This window comes from Amblyomma maculatum, chromosome 4, assembly GCF_055883805.1.
Source record: "Amblyomma maculatum isolate TAMU_Amacu chromosome 4, ASM5588380v1, whole genome shotgun sequence".
NCBI classification, from domain to species: Eukaryota; Metazoa; Arthropoda; class Arachnida; order Ixodida; family Ixodidae; genus Amblyomma; species Amblyomma maculatum.
In genome coordinates, this window is record NC_139347.1 from 200,527,150 (window position 1) to 200,538,674 (window position 11,525).

Sequence of the window (11,525 nt, forward strand, 5' to 3'; positions counted from 1 at the left end):
TAGTCCTGTGCCTGCATGTTGAATAACGTGCAAAGAGTGTCTGATGGATCCGGATCAACGTGGTTATCTAGCGCGTTGATTTCCGAAAATAATGGCGGAAGATTATATTTTCCGTTCAATTGATCTTTTAATTAAGGTATCATAAGGAACGGCCATGCACAATTTGAACAGAGGACACAAGTGCGCAATGCCAGCCCTACAATAGTGACAATATTTCAGCAATGGCAATGCTCGTTCTTTCACGGGCTGTCTTATGAAAGTAAACTCTAGATTATTCGATAGGGCGGATGTTAACATGTGCCAAAATTAATGGCTGGGAACATTTACAGAAGTTAAGGGCAATATTTCTTCTATAAATTCGACTTCATAAAAGTCGAGTAAGAAATTTCTATCCAATCATTTGGTAAGCACAATGGCACAAACTGAAACCTGTGCTACTCAGTTTCAGAAGTAGCTCACAGCAGATATTTTCTGGAGTGACTTTAACTGCAGATGCTGCACAGTTTCACAAGAGTAGATGAGAATCCAGGGAAGAAGTTCGATACTATTAAGGCCCAACCACATGGCAGCGTTTCTCCGGCGCCGCGTCGGCGTCCCGTCTACCGGTGTCGACGCTAGGCACTGTGTGTAGAGGGCAGCGAAACACAAGAGAGCGCACCAATCGGCGCCGCATCGGCGTCGGTCGGATCAACGTTTCTAGTAACGTTGGATCGGACGGCATGCAGTGTGTCCAGACTAGCTTTGCTTGAACGTTCCAAATGTCGTGTACCATAACATTTCACAATTTCAATCAAAATAAGTTGTGTCAAACGATAAAAGACTTAGTCTGTTAAAGTAGCAACGTAAATAGTATATTGGATTGAGATGTACTCCCAAAAATGTTTCTTTGTCCACCTTCTGCCACAAGCCTGAGCAGGGCACTGAACTTAGTTGAGCAACCTGAGTCACCTGACTGTCCAAGCGCGGTCTTTGGCGATCGAGCGACGTCTCTTTAGGTGTTTTAAACAAATCCGATGGATAGGAAACTGAACCTCTTCCTGTTGAAAAAGAAGCTACTGCTTCTTATTATAACTAAAAAGAAAACAACGGCATTGCAGATGCTGGTGGGTGCGACCGGTGTTTCAGCACCGCAAGCGCGAAGGACTGTACCATATGGCGGTGAGTATGATTTCATCACTTTTACTTCTTGTGTTCTTGGTGTTGTTGTTTTGCACGTGAAACGGGGTAGAGATGCCATGCTGTTCCGTATTGACGACTGGCTTTATAACTTAGCCAGTCGTGATGCAAAGTATACTTTGTAGCTTAGCTGTTCTGTGGACCCACAAGAGTGGCGTAGCTGACGTTCGGCGACCGAACTCAAGGATGCGATATCGAATCCACGCTTTTTTTTTTTTTTTTTTGCTGCTTTTTCAAGGAGGCGAAATTAAAAACGCTCGGGAATGAGACAATTAGAGAACTTTTTTTTCTCAGTTTGTAAATATGTCAACTAGCAGTTACTTTCTACATTTCACATTTGCTGCTCTGTTGTTATTGCAGATGCTACGGATGAGAGAAGGGGACCATGACATTTTCTAAAAGTATTACAGAATGTCGCTGGAATGTTTGATCACCTCCTATCATTCGTTGCTGAGGACCTCACTCGACAGTATGTCGTGAGGGAGCCCCTTGAGTCAGGTGAACGGCTTGCTATAGCCTTGACGTTAGTAAGGTTCAAGTCATTCCTGTTTACATTTTTACAACTTGCATACACTGTAAGATGAATTTAATAACTATATTTAATCTCAGTTCGGTTCAAATGATGTAAATAGAGATTTCGCTTTGTTCGATGGTAAATATGAGACTAAAACAAGCAACGCAGATATTTATGTAGGCTTCTTTCAGATGTGCCTTACTGTGAGAATCAAAACCTGTCATGTAACCTGCAAATGTTGCATTTTCAATGTGCAACACGCCTAAGGTGATTTATCTTTATCGACTAGCTACTTCATGAATATGCCATGCCAGACTACCTGCAAGAACATGTTTATACAGAAGCACTATTCCCCAAGTATTTACATCAAAACAAGTTGGCTGCAGCCTTTGCACAGAAACTATGCGGCACATACAGAGCACCATACAAATAAATTGAACAAGAGGGCAGCATTCTGACATATCTTAATAGACTGCTGTAGTAACATCACAAACGTTATATGAATGTGCTGGAGGAAAGCTCATTGTGACTTTTAACCAGCACTTTCCAAGGAAACTGCAAAGAGAGCATGACAATTCATATTCTGAAACATGTCCTTTTTTTGAGCTACTAAGGCAACCGGTCAAGACATAAAAGATATTGCCCTGGCTTACAGGGTGGGGATTGAGACGGCACGGGTCACCATCCACCTCTTTTGCAAAGTGATCTGGGCAAGGCTGAAGGATCACTTCATGAAGGTGACAGTCATTTTAGCATCATCAAGCCTCTTTATTAAATTAAAGATGCTGTTATAATGTCTTATTAGTGACAGCTGTCTAGCAGCATCAAACCTGTTTAGTAGACCTGTTATTATCTCAGCTAATTGAAAAGATATCATAATATCATTATACATACTAGCAGTACAAGCACTCTTGTGCTCATGGTCAGCTCAAGTACAAGCTTAGTGTCTTATTAGCATTGCAACTGTAGTACTGCAAGATATATCTGTGATGCCCTGCCAAGAAAACAGTCATGCAAACTAATTATTTCTACTGTGATTTACAACTGTCGCTAACAAGGACTACATTGTTGTTTGCAATTTCACTGGTGCCATCAGTGGCCGAGTGGAGGGTGATTGCCGAGGAGTACCAGAAAAGGTGGCAATTTCCAAACTTCTTAGGTGCCGTCGATGGCAAGCATGCTGCCATCATGGCCCCCTCAAACTCTGGGAGCTTCTACTTCAAGTATAAGGTAAATGTTTTAAAGCAAGGTTTAGGTTCTTGCACTTCCTTATCATATTTCCCACACTTAATTTTATCAAATATTCATTTGCTATTGCTTGTTAGATGCCACATAGTTTATATAGGTAGTATAGGTCATTCTTCAACTTGAAAAAGTAATTAAAATAGATGTGTGGTGTCAATAGGCCAAATAGTTTCTTTTGGTATGAACATGATTATTGCATTACTATACTTAGAGCATTTTATAAGGCAATAGATGTCAAAGCTATAACTTGTAAGAAAGCTGCACTACAGTAAATATTCTTGCCTTGCTGGAAACACCACATGTAGCTTGCCGGTTTGAACTGTTGATCACAAGACTACTTTTCAATACCGTCATGCTTAGTGCCATAGAGGTCTCGCTACTCAGCCACCACTTTGTGGCAGCCCTTGTCACAGTCATGTGTCTCAAGTGTTTTCACATTTCGAATTTTTTTAATTGTGCTTACAGGATTTACAATATTATTGTTACAAATATTGTTTGCGAATTATTGTACACTTGTCATGTGCATGCATGATCTAGTATGACTCCATTAGAGCCTAAGTTTGTGTATTAATGCAGTGCAACTAATTAAAGAATTAGATCACCAATGTGCAGCTCATGTGTTCGTGCTATCTATTTTTCTGAATTTCAGCACACATTCTCTATCGTACTGATGGCCATTGTAGCCAGTAACTACAAGTACATTTTGATTGATGTCGGTGCTGAAGGCTGGAAGAGCGATGGAGGTGTCCTGAAACAAGCACATTTTGGAAAAGCACTTGCCGCTGAGCAACTTGGCATTCCACTGGCTGCCCAGCTACCCGAAACACGGACGACTGCTCCATATGCCTTTATTGGAGACGAGGCATTTCAACTACGGAGAGACTTATGAGGGCCATTTCCCTCTAAACACCTTCAAGACGAGACGAGGGTGTTCAACTATTGATTGAGTAGAGCACGGTACGCTATGGCTCCTTTATTTTGAATGGTGTCAGTTGAATAAGCTCTACATAGATCTAACTGCATGTGTCGAGAAAAGGCATAAATAGTTTGTTTCTTTCTGAACCAGTCTGAAAGGCAGTGTTGTGAGAGTACGAGTCTGTTGCTGTAATATATATATATATATATATATATATATATATATATATATATATATATATATATATATATATATATATATATATATATATATATATATATATATATAGCATAAGTAAATAGACGTACTTGGTTGCTAGAGGTTACATACAAGTGAAAAATTGCTTCATACTGTTTCCAAGTTTATTTGTAGTCGACGTTTCGGCAGGAGCCCTGCCTTTCTCAAGACTGAGGGTACATGATTCTTGTTCGTCTTCTTATAGGGTTGGCAAGAGGTGATACAGAATATGGGCACATACAGGTGAATCAGCTGGACACGCACAACACACACATACACACACAGGTGCGGAGAGCAGGCTAGGCCCAAAGGGTCATCAACCCAAGGCCCCGGCCGCCGGGAGTCATTTGTATACAATACACAATACAGGCAACCGCGGAACAACCTTGAAAAAGGAAAAAAAGGAGAACAAGAAAACAGGTGGGGATGGTGGTTGCTGCAGATGGTGAGAAAATTATTTTTCTTGTTCTCACTAAAAGATGGGAGCGCCCAGTGTACTGAAAGAACCAGGTGGACATTGCTGGTTACAAGAACCTGACAGCGGCGAGTAAAGCTCGAGCAACTCGCGAGGAGAGATGAACCTCAAAGAAAGAATAAGAAAAAAAAAAGAGAACATGTGGGACGGTAGAATGGTGAAATACTTTGAGGTTTTCGCTAACCGATGTGAGCGCCAAGCATGAAGAAGGTTTTTACAAGAAGTGGGATGTGGAGGGTATCAAAGAAGCGGGAAAAAAAAAAGAGGGAGGGGGGGGGGAAGAGGAGAAGGGAAAAAAAAAGCAGAAGAAGAAGAAAACAGGTGGGGGAACATGTTTGCTGCAGGTGGTGAGAAAATTATTTTTCTTGCTCTCATTAAAAGATGGGAGCGCCCAGCGTGATGAAAGAACCAGGTGGACATTGCTGGTTAGAAGAACCTGACAGCGGCGAGTAAAGTTCGAGCAACTCGCGACGAGAGATGAACCTCAAAGAAAGAATAAGAAGAAAAAAAATAAATAAATATGTGGGACAGTAGAAGGGTGAAATACTTTAAGGTTTTCCCTAAAAGATGTGAGCGCCAAGCATGAAGAAGGTTTTTACGAGAAGTGGGATGTGGAGGGTATCAAAGAAGCGGGAAAAAAAAAGGGGGGGGGGAAGAGGGGGAAGGAAAAAATGAAAACCAGGAAAAACTGTAAAAAGATAATGATTGATATATGTGCATAGCATTAAACTTGCAGGGCTCGTAAGGACGACATTGCCCCAATGTTTTCATTTATCCCAGTATTAATTGTCTTAAACTTATAAATAAAGTATGACTCACTCTGCTCCCGCTCCCGTGTATTATTGAATCCCCCCTGAAGAACTGTTAGTTTGACTGAGTCGAATGAGTGCTGTTTCTGGTTGATATGTTTTGAAAAAGGAAGGTTGGGCAGAGAGCGGACATGAGCTCGGTGATTATTAAACAGAGCTCATGTCCGCTCTCTGCCCAACCTTCCTTTTTCAAAACATATCAACCAGAAACAGCACTCATTCGACTCAGTCAAACTAACAGTTCTTCAGGGGGGATTCAATAATACACGGGAGCGGGAGCAGAATGAGTCATACTTTATTTATAAGTTTAAGACAATTAATACTGGGATAAATGAAAACATTGAGGCAATGTCGTCCTTACGAGCCCTGCAAGTTTAATGCTATGCACATATATCAATCATTATCTTTTTACAGTTTTTCCTGGTTTTCTTTTTTTCCTTCCCCCTCTTCCCCCCCCCCTTTTTTTTTTTCCCGCTTCTTTGATACCCTCCACATCCCACTTCTCGTAAAAACCTTCTTCATGCTTCATGCTTATCTTTGAAGCACTTAGTTCATTTTTTTCCTATGGACATTATAGTGGTGAGGAGCAACACCGCTGAAAAGACAGGACAAAAGCAAGGTAAAATCATATGGTGTCCTTTCTTTTCTGCGGTGTTATTCTTTACTCGGTCCCACCAACTAGCCTACAACCATGCTCTTATAAGTGACATCACACTGGCCTCGTCAGTAATTAGGCTCGTCAGTGTGTGCGAGCCTAATTATCTTACCGCACCAATCCACATTAGAGATAAAAGTTCAGGAGTGTTCTCTTCAAATACGACATCACGGGTCTGCTGCTTACCGTGTTGTCACGGCCATCTGATTTAAGTTTTTGTTTATTTATATTTTGTGTTCGTTGTTTATTGTGCAGCGTTAAAGCAGTCCACTTTTCTGATGACAGTATGCTTACTGCTAATATGCTGACTGACAGCACCCGCTCTAAGTTCCAGCGTAGAGTGGCTCTTGAGAACATCAGTGATACTCTTATGAGCGGTAAGGGTTTCAGAAATTATCTGTGAATACAGCTTTTCAATCTTCCTTTTCTGCGAACGTGCAGCGGGGGCGACGGTCGAGCAGGAGGCCCGAAGCATAGCTATTCGATTCGGCTCGGTGATACCCAACTTCAATATTATCGAAGTCTTTCGCTTCGAATTTTTCATCGCGTTTGAAAGGCCAATTCATCACACTCCTCAGTTATTTCCCTCACGGCAGAGGGAATATGACACAAAACCCCCATTGATGCCTACTGAAAAGGTTCTCTGAGCTCGTAAAATGAGCACTCATATAGAGGCCTTTCATGATTTGTTTCTCACAGCGAACGATTGCATGCCGTGAGAGAACGTATTGACAAAACACTATAATAAAGTTAAAGCGAAAGTTTTTATGGAGCTGTCACGACGGTCGTCAAGAACCATGGGCCACAACAGAGGACATCACTCACATGCCCTCCGAGAATAAAGTTTCTCCTCCTTTTTATGCGCTTGCCATCGACTTTTGACGAGTGCAATGACGATTTTTATATTCACTGGAAGAAACTCCTCACAGAAGCGTCCAATGCTCGTGAGCTTCGCACTATATATTTAAGAACGTTTCACTGCACGCGTAAAGGTTTTTTCGGCTACGCGACTCTTCTTTAAATTGTTATGTTTAGTGGTACCTTTTCATTCTCATAAACACCGAACCAAATTGTACTTATCCGGATGCAGAAAAGCCATTTCACCTGGATATATGCGCTATTCATCCAATCTCACATATGCTAACGAATTAGACGCAAACAAATCCGTTAGCTTTCTTAACTCATTAATGACTCTTTAGGAGGCAGCCATATGGGCTGAAAAAACGGCCCATACTTCATCCTTATGATGATTCAATCTACTCGAGAGAGTAATTGCAAACAAATAACTGTCAAGCCTCTACGAAGTAATGTTTCTTCTACCTAGTATCTACCTTTGTCACTATGCAGGCCTGATTCCTGACTCGAGCAGGATACGACACAAACTTTTTTCGCAATCCCTCGACACTGGTGACGTGCCGGATGACTGGAAAAAAGCGCGCATAATACCAATTTTCAAATCAAGTGACCGCTCAAGCCCTTTTAACTATCGTCTAATATCTCTTACTAGTGTCCCCTCAAAGCTGCTTGAATATATCATAGCATCTAACCTCATGGCACAACTTGAATCAATAAATTACTTTTATCCTCAGCAGTACGATTTTCGGAAACTACTTTCATGTGAGACACAACCAGGCTAATTTACTCACGATTTATTACAGTATTTGGACGACCATTATGAGATTGATTTCATATTTTGAGATTTCTCGAAGGCCTTTACCATGTCTCCCATAATCATTTATTGCTTAAACTATCCAACATCGGAGTATCACAAAAATTGTTATCGTGGTTAGAGCACTTAATAAAAGGGCGCGTACAATTTACACGTGCTAACAATTATAACTCTTCTCTCTCTAGCGTAACGTCAGGTGTTCCTCGGGGTGCCGGCCTGTCTCCTTTATTGTTCCTAATATGCATCAATGACCTGCCTTATAACATCAAATCTAAACTTAGATTATTCGCTGACGACTGCGTCGTATACCACACCATAATCAACCAAGATGACACATGCGCGCCCCAACATGACCTGAACGTTGTCACAGTTTGGTGCGACACCTGACTCATGCCTTTAAATACCGACAAATGCAAGGTTATGATATTTTCCCGCCTCTATACCCCGGATAATTCTACGTACTATCTGAATTCTTCAACTGTTACCCATGCAACATCATACAAATATCTTGGTCTGCACATGACACCATCGCTATCTTGGGCAAAATATATCGAAACTATCTACTCCGAGGATTCGCGCACCCTGGGCTACATGTGACGTAATTTAAGCTATTCATCACCTGAAGTTAAAAAACTGGCTTATTTAACTTTCATGAGACCAAAACGTGAATACGCGTCAGCTATCTGGAATCCGTCACAAGCTTACCACGCCGCTAGCATTGAAACCATTCAAAATCGCGCTGCACGGTTCACAATCTCGACATATTCTAAATGATGCAGCGTCACTTCATTAAAGAAAGACCTCGAGCTACCGTCCCTCGCATCACGTCGCCTCATATCTCATTTGTGCCTTCTTCATACATTTTATTATCACCCACAGTCTAGACACGAGCTTCTAAAACACCTCTAAGAATATCTTCCCGTCTAAAGCACTGCCAGTCTTTAACACGCATTCCTACCCGCACCCTAGCAATGAATAACTCGTTCTTCCCCCACGCAGTAGTCCTATGGAATTCCCTGCCTGAAAGCATTGTCACCTACACAGATAAAACACAGGTCCGCGATAAACAGAAAAGTCATATAAGCTAATACACCATTCCAGCTGAACGAACTACACTGTGCCTTATTTTCAGGCTTTTATATTTTCTTATTGTTTTCCCCTGCTTGTTCTGTTTTTCTTGTACTTGTATTTGTTTGCGTTGTATTTTGCTTTATCCTTCTTTTCCAACGTCCATGATATGTTAAAATCTGTAGCCTGCCCCTTACCCCCCCTCCCCCTTATGTAATGCCTTCGGGCCCTTAAGGTGAATAAATGAAATGAAATGAAATGATGCTTCTTCCCATCATACAGAAACTAGAGCGGTGAATGTGTGTTTATGAAGTGCATAAAAAGCAAAGGAGAAAGACACTATTGAGCACGCACAAAAAAAGCTAAGCTGTTATTCTTTCGGACTGCGTGGCACACAATATAGACTTAGTGGCCAAAGACCATAATGTTATCCTCGTTTTTCTGCTCCAGCAAAACTGTCATGGCGATGGCCCGCATTACGCTTGGCGGACAAAGAAGCGCTGCTCGCCATACATTGAAATATGCATGCAAAAAGCAAAAAGGAGGTCATTTATTGATGCCGCTTACCTGTCAAAAAAGTTTCGCTGGTCTGACAAGATAATGTTTGAAAGAATGCGCAAACGAAGGAACAGACTTGGCTGCAGCAAAAGTGGTAATTTCCTTGTACTACGGCGCATGTATTGGCAAACGCATTTCAAGTTTAAGGGATATTTTTATCCTGGGCTCTAGAAAAACACTTAGAGCATACGGAATATTTGAACCGTTCCAGGTACCAAAATATGAATATTATTCATTTCGCCATTTGCAGCGCTTACGTTGAAGGATTTTTTTCTTTAATTACAATGCGCCGGCTAACTCTCCAGGCTTGGCGTCAACAAAACCCCTGTTGTTAATCCAGCCAGTGTGCTGTGCACTTCTCTGACATGCGCATTGACCGTTTTCACAGGTAAGGAGGAAAGCAGCAGCGTACTCTCTCCACATCCCGCTGGCTGGTGCAGCAGCTGAGCAGGAATATTCAGCGCACACGTGAAAGCCATCTGTAGCATTACATTTTTTAATAATATCTGGACAGCATCGACCGTTCTGCGAAGGTGCGCCTGAGCAACCTGTACTAAAAAACTGAAGTGAATTAGCGCAGGCAAAACCACCTGGTGAGGCCTTCTTGGTGCAAACAACCTCCGCCACTCATTGATGCACTGTACTACAGAACCAAAAGCAATTACATCTGCTCATTTCATCCGGTTCCTCAAAACCCGTCTTTCGGGATATTACTAGTCATGACCTTTTCAACGATGTATGACGACGTGGTAGCGTGCAGTTTATTTTCAAACACTATCAAGTAATTGCCAATCAATTATTACGTGCACTTTGTGCAGTGCAATATTACTTTAGGTAATTTATCCAATGCTATCAGATAATGTTGTAACTCTCCCTGCCTTTCTCTCTGCTTCTTCATCCAGTGCCATAGTGTCGTGTGGTCGACGGCCTGCAAACAGTATCAAAAATTTTAAGGCCAGTAAATTTCTTAAGGAGAAAAGCTCCCTGCGCCCTGTATTGCGATGATCACCGACAGAGATTGCTCTTCAAGCCGGAGCAGCGTCGCGGGTGTTTCATGGCATCATACCACGTGACGCTCTACAGCTGCTACCGCTGTGTCGCCGCCGTCGCTACGCTGCTCTCGCCAGTTGTGATGAGCCACGTGACTTGCCTCTCACACAAAGTAAGAGGGCTATGGAACGAAAAATGGTAGGGGTAACATTAAGAGATAGAAAGCGGGCAGAGTGGGTCAGAGAAATAACTCAAGTTAACGACATTCTAGTGGAAATTAAGACGAAGAAATGGACATGGGTAGGACATGTAGTGCGAAGAGAGGATAACCGATGGTCGCTGAGGGTAACAAACTGGATTCCAAGGGAAGGAAAGCGTAGCAGGGGGCGGCAGAAAGTTAGGTGGGCGGATGAGATTAAGAAGTTCGCAGGGGTCAAGTGGATGCAGCTAGAACAGAACTGGGTTAAGTGGAGAAATATGGGAGAGGCCTTCGCCCTGCAGTGGGTATAATCAGGCTGATGATCATGATGATAAAGTAAGAGGGAACCTGCCTCGCTTAAGAAGGAAGGAGATTTGGCTGAAGATAATGCGTCGACGACGACTTCTGCCACCGCTTCGTCTGAAACTAGTCCGTTGCCGGGAACATTAACAAGCTCGGAAGTGAGCCAAGATCGAATGGGCAACAGCTGATGGCTTACACACTTGTCTTGGTTCAAGGATAGTTGAGCACACAAGTGACAACACTAACGGAGCTTTCCCAGTATTCCTGTGTTTTAGTTTTATTTCCACCACAATCGAGGCCCCCCACAGCTCTCCCCCGGCACACAGGCCTAGGGAACGGGGATTGGAACCTCCGCGATTAGAGGCAGGCAAAAAGGTCTTGGTTCCTTGCGGCCTCTTCCGCGAGGAGTTGGGCCCTCGCTCCGCAGAAGGGCTTCCCAGGCTTGTCTACTAAGCATTTTTGTCTTACCCCCTGGGGAGCTAGCGCATTCCCAAATTGCGTGGTTGAGGGCCCACTCTACTCACATTGCTTACATTTATCGTCCTGTCTCTCATCCTTCTGGACGTGATAGGCCCAGACCGGGTGGATGTAGTTCTCTGCCTGTAGACGCCGCCATGCGGTCGCCTCTTTGTTGTTCAGGCACTTATCCGTTGGTGGCACGAGCTTTCTGCTTTGTCTATAACTTTCGACTATTTCTGTGCATGTTAATAG

The 11,525-nt window shown here is 42.7% G+C and overlaps 1 pseudogene; it reads left to right on the plus strand.

Moving 5' to 3' along the window:
- The first annotated feature begins 1,013 nt into the window (after positions 1–1,013).
- Positions 1,014–9,714, plus strand: LOC146193982 (uncharacterized; annotated as a pseudogene).
- Positions 9,715–11,525: the final 1,811 nt, after the last annotated feature.